The sequence below is a fragment of the Megachile rotundata genome, chromosome 1 (genome assembly GCF_050947335.1).
Source record: "Megachile rotundata isolate GNS110a chromosome 1, iyMegRotu1, whole genome shotgun sequence".
In the NCBI taxonomy this organism is placed as follows: Eukaryota; Metazoa; Arthropoda; class Insecta; order Hymenoptera; family Megachilidae; genus Megachile; species Megachile rotundata.
In genome coordinates, this window is record NC_134983.1 from 3,355,148 (window position 1) to 3,373,972 (window position 18,825).

Below are 18,825 nucleotides of genomic sequence, written 5' to 3' on the forward strand. Positions count from 1 at the left end.
GTTATTGATGTCACGTTCACGCTCTTTTCACAAATCCCTTTTGAAGAATCCCGTGACCTTATGGGGTCCCATACACATCGATTATCGACCATGTGCGCCTTAGTCACGGTGGCATATGGGTAAGTCATGAAGCCACTAGGTGGTCCTCAGTATATTACTCTACCTGTCGCCATCCGTTCCTTATGGGGGGTTAAACTCATGGCGATTTGTATGACAACAAGAGCTGTTTTTATACTGCTCCATACCAGTCATCGGTGACCTGCAATTACTGTAAACTCTACTAGAGGAGCTGTGCTCCCTGTATATTTATTCATTCTGAATTCAACAGTTATTGTGATTATGTTTAAATTGAAATGTTATTTTGTAACTAAAATATAAATAAAAACCGGTTCCTCAGAATGAAGGATAATTGATATTGCAGGTATGTTTACCTTAATTACAAATAATTACGATTACTATTTTAATAATTTGCGTAGAATAAATATTATAATTTTTTAAATAGTTTCACTTTACATGAGATATTTATAATTTTGATTAAACAGGTGAGAATTGACTATAATACTACTAATTTATTTAATGCATGAACGTAAAGATTAAAAAATATGAAACTACATACAAATATATGGAATAAATAGATTATACGCACAAACTATGTAATGAAACAAATATTTTCGTATATTTTGTAATTGCTATTAAATCACTGTAAATGATGTTAGAATTATAATTAAATTTAATTTCCTGCGTAATTAATTTTAACTTAATTTCTTATTTAATTTATTTAATCAATTTTTGGTCGATAGCCTTAACAGGTACCGATAGTTTGTTCTTATATGGATATTTTGATATTTAGTTCTGTTATGATAATTGGTATTAAATTAATTACTGGAATATTATTAGTTGATACATTGATGTTAACAAATACTCATGCATGAAGATTATTTTTTAACCGAATTATTATTAAATATAATGGATCTTGATATTAAAATCAAAGAATTTCAATTAAATTGTTTTTCACGGTATTCATATTACTCGTTATATGTATAGAAATTGTGATGAAAGTGCCATAGGTTATTGACAGTTATATGATTCTATGTTCACATACTATTATAGAAACTAAGTGAATTATAGTATGCAACAATACTTGAACATCTTCTTAGAGATTAATGTAAATAAAACATCAATGTATAAATATAAAATCTAGATGTTACAATATATATATATATGTATATATACATATATACAGAGTGTTACCTGTAACGCTACTCACGATTTTTCTCCCACTTGCAGCCACCTTACGAAAAAAAGTTTAGAATAAAATTTTCAGGGTATGAAGTGCACAATAGATATTAGTAAAGCAAATTTTGAAAACAGTTTGTTCTCTTGGCAAAGTCAAGGTCACCTTGGGTTTTTTAAATAGGAACATACATTTTTTTTTATCCATAGCTTTAGAGGACATTGAGACGAATTCAAAACATATATTACATAATATTTTTATTAACATATTACTCGATTTACAGAAGTGGAAATGTGAAGTAAAAGACTGGAATATTATGTGATGGAAGGGGCATATGTTACATTTTGAACATGTAATTAAATAAAGTGTATTTTTCTTATATTCTAGTCGCGTGTTTACATTCAGTGATCTCTTTGGAACCAAATAATGGTTACCCTACCAAAGTCAAAAGCTAAGTACTTTACATTTTTCCACTTCTGTAAATCGAGTAATATGTTAATAAAAATATAATGTAAAAAATGTTTCGAATATATGTTTCGTATGTTCCTACTTAAGAAACCCAAGGTTACCTTGACTTTGCCAAGAGAACAAACTGTTTTCAAAATTTGCTTTACTAATATCTATTGTGCACTTCATACCCTGAAAATTTTATTCTAAACTTTTTTTCGTAAGGTGGCTGCAAGTAGGAGAAAAATCGTGAGTAGCGTTACAGGTAACACCCTGTATATATATATTTGTATTATTAATATTTCAACATTTAAAATTCTATTCGTATTTTTACTTGAAAACTGCAAAGGTATTAGAACACGCCTGAAGCGTACACCAGCCTGATGAGCAGAGTATGATATAATATCTAATCTGTAAAATCTAATTTTACTTTATTGCGATAATATAAAAGATACTGAACTTATATTAAAATGTAATTGTATTAATATGGTTATTAATGATACTTGTTATATAAATATGCTTTATTATTATTATTACAAGTGGTATGGTTTCTATTATATTAACTTATTATTTACTTCATATAAATAATTGTCAATGAAAATATATGTAGATTGTTGCTATATATAATATTTATTGCTTTATTTAATATATAAAGAATTATAATTTTAAAATACGTAAATTATTCTATTAATTAGAATAAACTAGAATTGTCCGATAATAATAACATCGGAGAACGTTATACCAACTGGGGGTATAGCTCAGTGGTAGAGCATTCGACTGCAGATCGAGAGGTCCCCGGTTCAAACCCGGGTGCCCCCTTTCCCTTACTTTTTTTTATTTTTTTCCTACTATCTTTTACGCACTTTATTTTCCGAACATAATTAATATTTTCAGTACCACATTTCCCACTTTTGAGATGCGTATAATAAATTCCTACTTATATCCGCTACTTGTTTTATTGAAAATCGTTTTACATTATAAACTAAAGAGAATTTTGATAAATTGCTCTCTTTTCTTACTTCTTCATTTCTTTTTTTTATTATTTTACACATTTTGTACTGTCAAATCATTTATCAATGCTTTAAGTGTCATTTTTCCCATCTCTCAGATGAATTTCTATATAGAACTGTAGCTCATCGTACCGGAAATCATTTCTCATTATAAATTATAAACAACTTTGTCATATTACCCCTGTATTTTTCCTTTATTTTTTCATTGTTGTCTGTCGTTTTACACATTGTATATTCCACTATAATTCATCAATACTATTAGTATCATATTTCTCATTTCTGCAACTTATTTTATTGGAAACAATTTTACGTTATAAATTATAACCATGTTATTAATTGGAAAAATTTGTGGGGAAATTAGTCTAATAAAAATTAATGGTACATAACAGAAATTGGTGACTAGATTTATCAAAATTAAAATTATTAACTACATAATTGTTCGTGACTTTAAAACGACACACAAATTGTTTATAAATATATGACTGTAGAAAATGATGTTAGCAAAATGATCAATGGGAAATTAAAATACAAAGGTATGTACTTTTATGCAGATAAAAAGGTACATTATATTCACTTACTTCCCATTATTAATTCATTTAGTTTCAGTTTACAGTTAAATGTACATTCATATTTAATTTGGCTAGAGTTAAAAACAAATTATGTTTCACACATAAAATATTTGGTATTTCTGTACTGGCCAGTTCATTTAAATTATGTAGTAAGTTTTGAAATTATTTATATCTCATATTAACTCAATTTAATATCATTGACCTTACCTAAATAATATTGTTGGCATAGTTTCCCAAAATACATTAAAATTATAAATCAAAAACAAAATGAATTGTAATAAAATTGAAATATTTTAGAAACGAAAACGACGGTAACTAAATCATTTGAAACACACATATAAATGTACAAAAAAAAAAAATAAACAAACAACAAAAAAATAATAAACATGTACATAAAATTTTAAGCCTATTTTATTTCATAAACTACTATTCAAATAATAATGGAAGAATTAATTTTATTTCGCGTAAAGGTAACGTCAGTGCAACAAGCCATGAGAATCTCAAGGGAGAATAAAATGTCTCAAGATTTAAAATTTTTATTTTTTTTATCAGGAAACTTGTAAAGACTATTGGTAATTCGTTCGCTCATTAACAGTTAATTACATTCAGTTATGAAACGTAAATAATCTTTGTCTTTATCTGTATTTATTTATTTATTTATATTAGTTGAAACGTCATTAAGTAAAGTTTAAAATATCTTTACAGAAGATAAAGATTTGCTTTATTTATAATGATGCAGCTAATGCAAGCTTAAAAGAAATAATTATTAATTTGTCTGATGAATAAAACTTTCAACTGATATAGCAATGTTTCTCAAAAATCTACAAATAGAGTGTTCTTTTGTTTAAGAAGTTCTTTTATTTAGAGAGTACTCATGTCTTTTTAGTGATAATTTTTTATATAGTTTATGTCACTTTATTATAAGATGTGCTGTTCAATATGTTCAATGTAACTTTTCTTTTTAAAACGTTAAATATTTCAATAAAAATGAATGAATCGATCGCTTGCACAAATATTCTATGTTCACTTTCTTTAGAAATTCAATAATCATATTAACAGTACTGTTATTACTAATAATATATTAATAACATATTAACAATATTAATAACAGTACGTTTAATAATAATATTAAAAATATACTAATTATAATAGTAATTAGAACTGAAACAATATCAATAACTACAACATAAGTCATAGTAATAATTTTCATTTTCGTTGTCAAATACCAATAAAAATTGATAATTATATATATTAATAATAACCGAAAATTAAGTAACAGTACATAATAAAAAATGCAGACCTATGGCGCCAACAAAAAGAATACATAATTGCGTATTCTTATTAACTCTATGTGTACGCTTGTCTGATTACACTGTTCAACACAAATTTTGTTTTCTAATACCAATTGGGTGATCCTTGTAGAGTTTCTCGCCCTGAACAAGAACCCGAAAAACGAATTGCTCTATCACCCTCAGTTTTTGTAAAAACACGTGTTTTGGGTAGAAAATGCGATATTGCGAGGAAACTGAAAAAGCTAGGACATTCAAATTAATCTTAAAAGATAGAGGAGAGTGTCCCGAATAAATTGGTATATATAATTGTTATATTGCATAATTCTAAATAGATGTAAATATTGATGAAAATTTAAAAAACGGCCGCTGTACGCATTTCCTATGTACTATTTTTGCATTTTTAGAAAAAGGTATTTATGTAGCGCGAATTCGGTAGACAGTATCGAATTCTATAGACATTTCTAATGAAGAAACTATGTGGGGTAAATGTTGTAGCTGTATGCAATTCCAGAAAATCGAAAAAATATCTGCCGGCAGCACGTGCGCGGTGTTTTGCGAATAATTATTCGTCTGAGAGTGCGTATTTGAATGTTAACCCTAGATTTACAAGTATTTAACCCTTTCGCTACGGTGATTTTTTCTGAGAAATATGATTATGGTCTTATTTATTATATTAAAAAGTCAGATATTCTTATTTATAAAAAGCAAAGCTAAAGGCTTTCTATACAGTTTTTTATCCTTCCTTTATGTACAAAGGATAATACAAATGACAAATGTTATAACACGCCGTCATAACTCTTTTTTATAAAAACTTTTTAATCGCTAGGAAAAAACTCTGTTGGTATAAAAGTGGGCGCCTATAGGCGCTCTCACAGTAATACAAACACAAAATTTCTAAGCTCCTATAGGCGCCCACAGTAGCCAAGGGGTTAATGACTACTTACTTTTAAATTAAAACGAAACTATAAAAATAATTGAATAATGTATAATACGTAAACTAGCTTATACACTAATTTGTTTATCTCAACGAAGGTTAATATACATTTCAACAAAAGCTTCTTAAGCTCCTTAAGCTACAATTTTCTAGGCAGTTGCGCCATGCACAAGTAACTAATTATTACTGCCATGTGGAGATGAATGAAAAAAGTTAAAAAATTAGGTACGTTTCAATGATTCTTGATTGTGAAGGTTATAATTAGAAATGAACTCAAAGTTCAATTAGGATGAAAATACAAGTCTGGTCTATAACGTATTTGCGTCATAACGGGCACAAGATATTGTAGAACAAAGGGTTAACAATTTTCGTAATTGAAAGTAAGAAATCTAAAATTCGTTGTTTTGGCAGGTTCTGTAATTTTAGTGTTAAGAAATTGCATTGTTCATTAACTTGAAATGGTAAACATTTTCAAAATGATTTAAAATGTTCTCAAAATATTGCACTTTATTCTCTTTCTATTTTCTAAGTACCAGAAAAAATAAAGCCATTACAAGCTTAAATCTCTTATGTACATACTCTTAGCCTCTCTCCTAAAGTGAAGATACTGGTAGAGTAATGATTAAATACGTTCATGCAAGTAGCTGGAAGAACATTTTTTTTTTCGTAAAAATTTCACGACGTAAGTGAAGCAATATGTTAGTACGTTGCATCGTCATAAAAATAGAGGGGTCATGTCAAGATCACCTGATCACACTGGATGAGTGTTCCAAGCCAGAACCACCTGCTCCAGCAGTGAACATTAAATCCGTAAGCCCCGTTTCGGTAGAATTCGTGAAATACCGACCATGCTATGGATGATTAGGCCAATTGGCCAATGTCCAAATGAAATGTATATCCGGCATAAGTTTCTCCATTTGACCCGTTTGTCGTATTTACGTTCATGCACCCTCCTATATCACCATGCGTTACTGGTAACTGCTACGCGTAGAGTGTTCTGTGAAAAACGGATCGAAGGAAGACGAACAGAATGCCAGCAAATTTTATTGCGTGGACAGATTGAAATTATAGATGTGTGCAATATTGATGATATATTCGTGCAGACGGGTTATAATTCAGGATGGGCAGAAGCGAAATTTATTCTAAAGTAAATTTCGGTAGAAATTGCACGATTTTTGGCGAAAGATGGGTGTAGCTGTAAGACACATTTACTGCTTTCAATAATATTTTTTCGGGTGCTTTCCGATTATTTCTATTAAATGTATATTTATGTTTGAAAAAGAAACGGAATTAATTGTTAACTATTTTAGGTAAGAAATCGTTAAATTTACTTTTATTATATAGTTCATTTAAAAATGTTCTAATTTCTATATTTCTAAACTTCTAATTTCATGAATTTCTGAATTTCTGAATTCCTAAATTTCCAAAGTTTAAATTTAAAAATTTGCAAATTTTTAAAAATTTAGGAATTTGTAAGTCTGAAAGTTTCTGCTTCGGAATTTGTAAGTTTGTGAATTTAAAAATTAGGTAACTTAGAGATGTCGTAATTTTTAATTCTCAAAATTTGTAAATTTTAAAATGAAGAAATTTGCTTTATTCGCTCATGAAATACTCACGGTTCTTAGTTCGTAGCAAATACGATCTAAAGAATAGTAAATCCTTTTTCCATCAAGAAATCTATATCGTGAGCGCGGAAGTATACATAGGTATATGTCATCCATAATTAGATTTGTTAATTAAACTATCGCTACTGCTGAACAAGTACCGTATTTTAACATATGTATAAGGACAATTTTATCATGACAAACGAAATTTATTATAATATTTTTAGATAATATTCTTATGTACCTCTGACCATGACTGCGTTACAATGTTAAGAAACAAACAAATACTGCAATTAATCCTACTTTAAGAAAGCTACATATGCAGCAATTAATCCTACTTTAAGGAAGCTACATATGCAGCAATTAATCTTACAAAAAAAAGTTATATACTTTGCTGCTTTTTCCGACACATCACTTGTTGGATTAGACCAGTTAGATCGATCTACAGTGATTCACGCGATTGCTCACGACTGTACTAAGTTCGGGGTGGATCCCTAAGCTCCATGAATCGAAAGTATTCTATTCAGCACAGCACCGATCGTTGGCAGCGATAATGGTGGATTAGCGCGGTACCATCTGTCATTTGACTTGCCCAGAATCGCGTAAAGGTAGCAATGATACCTCATATATTATCGGGGGTCAAATAAACTTATATTAGTCCTTTAATTTATAATTTATTAATGCTCTTTTGTACGGGGTAAATTATACCATTATTTGTGCGGTAGTTTCTATGCACGATTTTAATTTGCAAAAACATATTTTTCTAGAAGTTTTAAATGTAACGAGTGTATACGGTAACTTATTCGGCAATGTTGAAATGTGTTATTACTGTATGATATAAAGATAAAAATATATTACAGGTTGCTATTTTAATGAAATGTAGAAATGTTAGAAGTGTTAAAAGTATTAGAAATATTAGAAAATTTATAAAGACTTAGTATTGAGAACAAATTATGCGAAAAAATTAACGTCAACAATGCAAATGTCGAACTTTCAAATATGGCAAGCGATACAGATACGTTTGTGCCAATTAACAAGAAAAGACTTATTGTTTTGAATGATAGTAGCGATAGTGACAGCGAATAAACTTCACTTTTGTTTTTTGATACATCATTTTTTTGTTGAACTATTGGAAATAAATATGTATTTCTAAACTGATATTCCGCGTAAATTGAGGAATAGATGCGTTATGTGCTTGAATGATGTAGTGAGGTTTCAGTTTAATGTAGAGTAATTTTAAATTTGTACTCATATTTTTTTTACATTAACACAATTACTTTACATATTACTTAATTAACTTTATTAGATATTAGAATAAAAATTAAATTCGTGATCTTCTCATGCATTTTCGATTGAATGACTGTAACTCTACCGTAATTTATTAACCAGTTAACTGTGGCGATCTTTTTGCAAAGTGCACACCAGTGTGTGTCGCAATAATCAAGCGATGACGAATTAGCTCTCAAGAATTTATGAATTCATCTCAAATCATTTACATTTTTTATTTGTTTATTTCATTTCGTGTTGATCTCTAAACATTTTAAACATATTACAATTTACGAATATAATTTAGTTGTCGCCAAAATTATAATTATAACAAAATTTTACGCATGATGGATATAGCCGTCATGACACAAAATTCTGCCACATCTTCATGACGGATATAGTCGTCAAACACACTTAACTGGTTAAGAAAATGATTATAAATATTGCAAAAGATTATTGATCCAACAGAGCTTTTTATTGAAAATTGCTACTTGTCTTTTGATAAATAAGTCTGTGTGGAACTAAAATATGAAAAATATAAGTGTAGATAATAATTAATCAATATTCTTAGTTATTATTTAATAATATTTCCAATGTATGGAAGGTCTTTGAATATTATACTATTTATATATCCTCAGATTAGTAACAGTTATGGTCTTCGTGGCTACTGCACTAGTTATAACCACCTGTGCAATTATCACGACTATTATAGTTTTAATACCAATTCATAGAACTTAATATTGATATTTTGTTTCTTGTACAACACAATGTGTATATAAAAATAATAAATAAATTTATCAATTTCTAAATTTGTATATCCTTATATATTTTATTACTTAAGTTTTTTAGTACAAAATTTATACATTGTAAAATTTCTAAGAACCTTAATACAGAATTTAAATATTTAAAATTTTCTATGTTTCCCTATATTTTAGTTTTTGTTTCTGCTTTAAAATTTCTATTTTTCCGAAATTAGGACTTATCAATTGTCGAATTAACCATATATTTATTTTATTGATCACTTATTTTTTTTACAAAAATATAAAGAACACAAAATGTGTATATTTATAGCATTGTAAATGTCATTATCAGATAAACTAAACTCTGTCGTGAGCAATGGTGATTTAAATTAATAACAGAGTAAAGTTATGATTATTCCCATTTAAAGTTAGATCGACATTGCAATTGAAGATGAGCATTTTTCAAATTCAATCTAGTTCTAAATAAGTGCTGTCACCTGTAATAGACTTACATAATTCTCTCAGGATTATGCGATTTTTAAAAAATTCGTCCGTAAATTAGCTAAATATTTAAAAGAAAATGAAAACATATTTGACAAATAGAAGTCGGTGATTAAAAAGAAGGATATTAATATTAAACATCGAAGCATATTATTGTAAAATCATAGAATACATATTTTTAAATAATATTTCTCAGTTTAAATGGCTCGAGTTTCGATAAATTCATATTTTCATACCAACGTATTTGTAAATTCACAACCCCTATATGGTTTGGAAGCATGGTACAACATGGAAGACCAATGCAAACAGTGGCTTACCACGTGCGATAGGTTCAAAGAGCAGGATCCTTGCTTCAACCACTAGCAAGGCGGTAACAAAGGGTCTTCGTCCCTGAGGGGTTTCTACGTTTTGTCCTCGGAGGATTGTCAGTTTCACCCCAGACCAATATTCAGGGGCTGAACGTTTAAATTATTCATAAACAGTCGAGTGATTTGTAGAATATAACTTACTATTACGTGCTATAACGTCCCCGCTTTATTCGAATTCATCCTGACCAGTTCATATTTGACTCTTCGTCGCTGTCTATTTATATAGAAAACAATTTCGTGCTTTTATAATGCGTCTACTTGAGAGCAATTTTTTATGAAATTAGGCTTATTTCATAAGATTTTATTTAATTTAACTTTCGGAAAGTAAGTACTTTGTAATTAAGCGCGATGGTCGATTATAAGGTTGCTTTAATTTATATTAATTTTATAATTGTATGTCAAATTTAAAATATTTTTTTATGTGTGTATATGTATATTTTACTATAACAAAACATATATATATGGGAGAAAATATAGATGTTCCAGTTTTTTTTTCGTAAAACTTCACTAGCTTATAGAATACTATGAACAAAATTTGGAAAAATATATTAATATATGTTTAAATATATTAAACAAGGGCTCTTGAATAGTTTACTATAATGTTATTAAAAAATACGAAATGATGACGGGTTTTTCAAAAATCTAAATTTTCGAATTTTTTGAATTCCTAAATTTCCAAATTTTTTAATTTTTAAATTCCTGGATTTCTAGATCTCTAGATCTCTAGATTTCTAAATTTTTATGTTTCTAGATTTTTAGAATCTTCAAGTGCTCAAACATTTAATTACCCCAACATTTCAATTGTGACGCAAGTAATGTGATAGTATACGGACTTTTCAATGCATCTATAAAACTCCGAATAAACAGTGAAGAAGATCAAGGAAATTTATAATATTATTTACTTCCTTATCTTCAAGAGAATAATGACATATCAGTTTAACAGGATAATTTTCCTGTTTATCACAGTACAAGGATAGTAGATGGCATAAGAATTACAGTACTCAAACATTAAAATGCCCGACATGTTCTCCGGATCCAAATATCATAGAAATAATACAAAGTATCTCGGTATTTTACAGAATTTCTTGCTCGAACAAACAATCAGATAACATTAAATGATTTTTTTATTCAATACAAAAATGTATAATAGATAAATTAATCTATAAATAATTGCATTCTTCATTCTTATTATATAATTGTATTCTTCCTTTCTTTGGTTACGTACAATTTATTGTATTTCAAAATTATGGCGAATACAAAATTTGAGAATTCAAGTAATTCATCTAAATTGTTACAAATTCAACAAATTTGAAATATCATGAAATTAAGTTTGGAATATATGTATATTTAAAAACTCGATACATGGTTCAGAAGTTAATCACTCTTAAAAATTCAGGAACTAGTAAATCACCCTTCATTCGTTCGCAATTGACCACTTATTGATGTAATCGGAGGGAGAATGGCTAGATGGAATTTTCACACACACGTTTTCGGCAGGAGTTAGTTGAAAGAAAAAGTAAAGACTTTATTCAGTATAATGATTAATATATAAATGCATACATAATATATGGTCTTCACGCAAAGACACGCAAATCTAGATTATCCATTTACAGATGGCAGTGCAGGGTCGAGGCATTGTTATTCCAACACTTATATTACAAGTATTGTAAATTTATTCAAGGACTCTTTCAATAAAACATTTGTAACTGTGGTCGGCCAACACGCACTTTATTAAATAAGAAACAATAATAATACACAAATAAAATTATATAATAGGAGCAAGCACATGCTTTTTACTGCGTAATACTTTTTGCAATGAATGTGGACGTACATAAGGGTAACATAAAAAACATAAAAGGAAAGTTGGTAGTCTTGAAAAAAAAAAAAAAAATAAAACAAAGTAAACTGGCTCTCTATTTAAATTAAATATTCTGCCGTTATTGACCGATTTCCAACAAGAAATATACTTCATTCGCGCAATGCATTCGAAAGTTCACAACGTATGAACGTTTTTACCTAAACCGCGCAGATATTCCTAATAGAAACGTTAATGAAATAGAAAAATATAACGACATATTAGTTACATTAATGGATTTAGATGTTTATTATTAGTAAGTATACTTCACCTCACGTGTAACTGTTTCAAAAATTAACTGATGAATGTCGTAGTATCTGAAGTTTTATCAAAGGTGCACAACTTATATAAATTTTATTTTTTATATTTCCTACAAACTGATCAATTACAAGCACCTTTATTACTTACCTTTGAAATAACTTCATTTCCTTCGAAACGTATTTCGTATTCGTTATGTCAAAATGTTTATTTGTTGGACTTTATTCGAAAATTATTTTAATGTAGCTCGATTCTGCCGCAAATGAATTAAATTGATAAGACATCGATGCAATGATGTCTGCGTGGAAAGAATCGTTCACGACGCCAATTTAATTTTCCCTTTGTTCGCGATAGTCTCTTTGTTCAGAGGTAATCCAAGATGGAAACCAATTCAGAATTCTGCTGACCGAAGGTAACACGAAGGAGAAAAGTTTCCCGAAAGCCAAAAAGGAATGCGCGATATAAAAGTTCGCAGACAGTTGTTCCTGAATTGCTTAACATCAGAGAATCAATCGGTCGTCAATTTTATATTTCGAAATTGTTTAATGTTAAAAACTATTAAAATGATAATATGTTAATACATATGGTTACTAACATCGTTTAAAAATGCAATCCGTTTAATAATAATATTGTAAGTATGCATTTGTTTTAATAATTCATATTTTTTTGTAATTCACATATTTCTAAATCTCATATTTACATTTTCATATTTAATACTTCATATTTAAATTTATATGTGTATACTTAGTTTTAATTCTTGAATTTCTAAATGTAAATTTTTTAATTATATTTTCCAAACCATTTCTATTGTTAAATATTAAATTTAATTTTAATTTAAATTCATTAAAAAATGTATAAAATTTAAAGAACTAAAACAATTAAAATGCACTTTTAACAATTAGTAATTACGTAAAATATTGCACTTTCTTTAATCTGTCATTAAATAACTATCCTAAAACAGAAACGTCAACAGCTAAATTCTTGATACAATTTTTTACACTTACCTTAAAAAGTAAATTTACTCGATAGGAACATCTTCCTCCCTCAAAATCGATCGATCTGTTGGTGTTTACGGCTAACCCATTTTTCGCGACGAAGAACGTATCCGAGTATATATGTGACATTCTATCAGTTAAGCCACCCCAACTTGGCTGGTGATCTAATTTAATTGACACCCTAATAGCGAGCCTGTACGGCCGTTAGAGTTTCGGGTACGGTGCTCGAGTGCTCGTGGAGAAGGATGAAAATATAAGGGTGGTTAGCCGGGAGACGCATGGGGCGAAGACAATTGAATTTCATGGGGGTTTGGCCGCTTAACCAGCTAATTGGTTTGTTCATGTTACTGCAAGTATATAACTTGTCCGCTGTTCAACTCGATCATTATTTCACCATACTTTTTACATTATGCAATTAAATGATAAGTAAGGTGTCAGATTGTACAGTAAATAAAGTGTACATGTTGTATTTAGATATGAATTTATTGTATTTACACATTTCAGTTATATCTGTAGGACGTAAAGGGAAGTTTATTTTTCATTCAATCTTTTATTAAACCTTTGTTAAACAAAATTTGTAACAATCTAAGAAAATATCTTTTGTTTAACTTTTGTAATACCAACTGAGAATTAACTGACACATTATTATTTGCTTACTTTTCGTCCACATCAATTTTTGTAATTGTAAATTAAAAAATTCTAAATTGAAGGTCATATGTACAATTCAGCAACATATAATTTCAAAATTTATAAATTTGAAATTAGTACGTGCAGAAGTTTTTTAATTTCAAAGTTATACATTTTTAAGTTGCAAGCTTCTAGATATTTGAATTTTATAACATTCAAATTTGATGATTTGAAATTTGTTAATTCTGAAATTCGGAAGTTTCAGAAAATTTGTAATTTTGAAAACCTAAAAATGTTTAAATTTATTAATTTATAAGCTTAAAAAATTGAATATTGTTACATTTGTAAATTTCTTAATTATGAAGTTATAAATTTATAAAATATTACTAAAGTGTGAGATTTATAAGTATTAAAACTCATAAATTTGTAAATCTCAAAACTTGAAAATTATTTGGAAATTTTTTAATTTGGATGTACCAAATTTCTAAGGTGGATATTTCAAAATTTAGAGATTTCAATTTTTTAAATTTTTGAACTAGAAAATTTTAAAGTTTGATAGTTTAAATATTTCTGAATTCTTAAATTTGAAAATATGAACATTTCTTGTTTTTAAATTTCTTAAATTCATAATTTTAAATTTCTAAATTCCTAATTAGTAAAATTAAAAAATTTGAGATTTTTTAATTCATAAACTTTATATAATAATTCGAAAATTTAAAGTTTGGAAATTTGAAAATTTGAAAGTTTCAAAATACAAGCCTTTTAATAATAATATAATAATTGTAATAAGAATATAATAATTACAAGAATATCTATAATAATGCTTGAAAGTATTATTATATTTAAATTTAAATAATAAATATTAGAAAAACATCGAAACACTACGTTCCTTTACAAAAATTGTTTCTTTTTTATCGTGTATATCTGCGTTGACAATAAATATCAATCACTTCAGGTTCGACTGATTAAACATCGCAAACATACGTAGATATCAGAGGAGAATATAAATAGACGTTGTGAATGTAAAGTGTAAATTACACGAATCGAGATTTGCTGTATGTTCGCAGAGGCAGTAAATGAATTCCTCACCGCTATTTCAGCCAGGCAAGCCACTAAGAAGAGAAAACTGTGCCCCTTTACGGCACTTTCATGAAGTGAATATTTAACTTTACGTCTTGCGGGTTAAAAATGCTGACCCGCCAGCAGAGGTTTAAAAAGTTGGCGAAGTACCGAGATAAAAGATAACGGCTGATAAAACTTGCTCAAAGTTCCGCGCCAAACTGTGTGGCAGTACTTGCGTTAGGTACGTCGAAATTACTCCGTTCTTCCAATTAAAAAGTTTTTCATTCCTTTTTGATAATCAATCATCCCAATTTTTCTCTCGAAATGTTAAACAGAATACTGCTTTTGTATAAACGTTTCTATTTACATACGAAATAAATGCGTTTCTTATTTGGTATAATGAAAATGGTAGTAAATTATTATGACTCATTGATAAAATATAACGCATTGTGATGATACTAAAATGTGTATAGTAGTTATATATTTGTAGAAATTGTTCTTATGCGAGATTTATATCCCATATAATATTCTTTTATATTACGTTATATCTTTCATGTGTATAATTTTATATTACGTTACGGTTTGTTGATTTAATATTTCAGTCTGCGCCGCCTTTGTTTTAAGAGTTAATAGAACTATGATATTTAATCTTCTACTCCTAAATTATGTGTGTTTTTTTTTTGTATACAGGGGCGTATCTCGTAAATAAGTAAATAATAAATATTTATCTTTAAAGTTTTTAGCAATTTTAATATTTAGAATACATGTCAAATGTACGCTTCAATCAATAGGCCATCTTGTGAATTCTCTTTGAATGTTCTTGTAATTGTCATAACTTCCTTATGAAATATTCGATTATACTATAATAGTACAACCTCTTATCATAAGATAAATAAATAAAAGTTAAATAGTTTATTTTAAAATTTATATTCGAGAAAATGTATGAGATATTTTTTTTATAAACAAGTAATTAAGTAGTGAAATGAAATGAAAATATAAAGTCTGTATCAGTCGTTTATTTTGAAAGTCCACATGTGTTTAATAGAAAGAAAAATAAAAACATCATAAATTAAGTTCATATTGATGTAAAATAAAGTATATTATTTATGAATTTGTATAAAAATAGCAGGCTATACGCTGCTATACATATAATACTATAATGTACTATATTAAACATTAGAATTTCTAATGACGATGCAAAGTTTGAATTATGAAAGAACTATCAGCTTAACTGTTTATAATCATTTAGTTAGTACTACACATTTCATAATCGCATTCAATTAATGTAGCACTGCGCCATGTTTTAAACATTCATACTGATATTAACATGTTCGACCAGATTTCATTGTGGTTTGAAATCAAATCAATCTGTAAAATTAACAGAGTTCGATGTAACATTCAATTCAAATAACAGTTCAATTATTTCCAAATTAAATGTACACTACACTTTGATGATTGGAAGAGACAATGAAACACCACTTATTTAGGATACGATTAAATGTTTTAAATTGAATTATTTTCATTTTTCAACTAAAACTGAAAGTTTAGTATCATCGCATGATACTAACATAGCTTGTATTGTTATATGAATTTAGTAACATTCAACGTTTGAGTTCGGTATGCTTCTTTTTGTATTTTGTTTTCTTCTCATCATATAACTTATACACTTGTTTTATAGAAATGTATATTATTTCAGGTTCTGTTAGATTCAAGTATGAGTGAAGTCTATTGGTATTAGAGGATCTTTTTTTTTCGAGGTATGTTGTAGTTATTACTTAATGAATTATTAATGATTTTATATAATATTTTTAAGCAATTTTATACTATTGTAATAAAAAGGCATTTTTATCCAAATCTTTTTCCAAGCTTTTGTATCCTCCCATCTCTATATTTTAATTTCCTACATTTCCCAATTTTTAGATTTTCTACATCTTATATTTGCAAATTTTTTGATTTCCAAATTTTTGTACCACTTACATTTCTCAAATCCTTATACATTTTCAAACCTTTATCTTCGCAAATTTCTATATCTTATAATTACTGAATTTCTAAATATCTATGTTATTGAATACGTACATTCACAAATTTTTGTATTTCTAAAATATTCATATTTTTAAGTGTTTGCAGTTCCAAATCTCTGTTTTAGCCAACATAAGTAAGTTAATAATACAAGTGTAACTAGGAAATATGACTAAATTGACTATTAGGCATTCGTATTATGATCAGCATCAAAACAATTCTAATACCACAATTGGTATTCTAATATGATCTTTGTGACCTTCACAGCATAATGATTAACATATTAAATATACTTCATTCTGTTATACTATTAGGACAAATTTCCTTTTGGGCTACAATTTTCTTTACCTTTCTCTGCATAATCTGATAATATTCAATAAATATAAACGAAATGTCATAAAATAAATAGACGAAATAAATATAACGAACTTCATCGGTTCAAAAGTAGTATATTGCGTTTTTTATAATTATATTACTTCAGCGACAAAATTGTCGCTGTAACTATTCGCACAGTTTAAATCCAAATTCGTTGTCCCGAAAATGTTCTTCTTTTATTCAGTACTTTTTAGAGCGTCAATATGATTTCATTTTTAAAGTATGCATATCGTCGCTAACATTTATTAAATTTCATGTAGTTAAAGTTCGATCGAAACTTGGCCGCGATCTAACACAAATTCAAAGTAAATTACCCTTAACTATGAACTCTTTACTGTAATTAATACTCTTATTATATTCTGAATTGAGTCCTGTGTCACTTTTGAAATCGTCCATGTGAATTTCCCTAGCGACATTAACATGTACCTTTATAACAGTAGAATAGTGGATATTTCATGGTTTCCGATTACATGTAATTATACGAAAGTCGCTAATGTTAGTGTCGACCATCCCCAACGCCAAATAACCGATTATGTACTTGTGACGCGATCATATTTTCTTTCACCCAATTTCACTTTGACTATCTTCAAAATCGTGTGAAAATAGGAATTGATTTATGAAACATTGTCAATATGATTTAATATTTAGTCTAATTGATCCTACTCGTCTTTTTCTATATTTGAATAAATTATGTACTTGATCAACGATTGAAGAACCAGACTCTGGGACTTCTAATAAATTTCAACATTCAGAATCGTATTTCGTCTGTATTTATTAACCAGTTAACTGTGGCGATCTTTTTGCAAAGCGCGCATCAGTGTGTGTCGCGATAATCAAGCAATGACGAGTTAGCTCTCAAGAATTTATGAATACATCTCAAATCATTTGCATTTTTTATTTGTTTATTTCATTTTGTGTTGACCTCTAAACACTTCAAACATATTACAATTTACGAATATAATTTAGTTTTCGCCAAAATTACAATTTAAATATCAAATTGTAACAAAATTTTACAACATAATGGATATAGTCGTCATGACACAAAATCTGCCACATCTCCATGACGGATATAGTCGTCAAACACACTTAACTGGTTAAATACTATCTGATTGTGTAAAGAAAGTTTTAAAAAATGGTGTCCTAGAATGAAGTTTAGGCTCTCATTATACTTTTATACTTTCATTTTTATAACAAAATAACTAGAAAAAAATTCTCACTCCTGAATCGTTGTTCAGGAATCAGCAGGCTCCGGAGGGATTCGAACCCTCGATCTCCTGTTTACTAGACAGGCGCTTTAACCAACTAAGCCACGGCGCCGTTGGAAGCTGGGCAGATTTGTCAATATTTCAAGTCAATAGTTTACTTGATGCAAATATATTAAATTATATTTAATAATATAAAACATGATACATTAAAAGTACCTGATTTCAATCTGATACAATAAGAAAAATTGCTGACATCGGACTTACATCATTTTTGACTATCCTTGTTTGCATTATTGCTCAATATTATATCATTCGCTAAAAACAGTATATCTTTGGAATATCATAACGACTTTTTAACGGTACATTAATTGTATATTACAGTATATATATAGACTTTTTAAAAAATAGTATCTTTTACAAAATTAAAACAATTAATTCAAGTTTCTTTAAATAAGCGAGTACGA

The 18,825-nt window shown here is 28.2% G+C and overlaps 1 long non-coding RNA gene and 2 other non-coding genes across 3 annotated transcripts; 2 read left to right on the forward strand and 1 right to left on the reverse strand.

The window, feature by feature from the left end:
- Positions 1-207: 207 nt before the first annotated feature.
- On the forward strand, positions 208-16,595 carry LOC143264269 (uncharacterized). Its single transcript, XR_013037872.1, has 3 exons — positions 208-421; positions 14,768-15,003; positions 16,459-16,595. It is a non-coding gene; the product is annotated as an uncharacterized LOC143264269 (long non-coding RNA).
- On the forward strand, positions 2,429-2,500 carry TRNAC-GCA (transfer RNA cysteine (anticodon GCA)). The gene has a single exon. It is a non-coding gene; the product is annotated as a tRNA-Cys (tRNA).
- Positions 16,596-18,399: 1,804 nt separating the features above from the next.
- Positions 18,400-18,473, reverse strand: TRNAT-AGU (transfer RNA threonine (anticodon AGU)). Its single transcript has one exon. It is a non-coding gene; the product is annotated as a tRNA-Thr (tRNA).
- Positions 18,474-18,825: the final 352 nt, after the last annotated feature.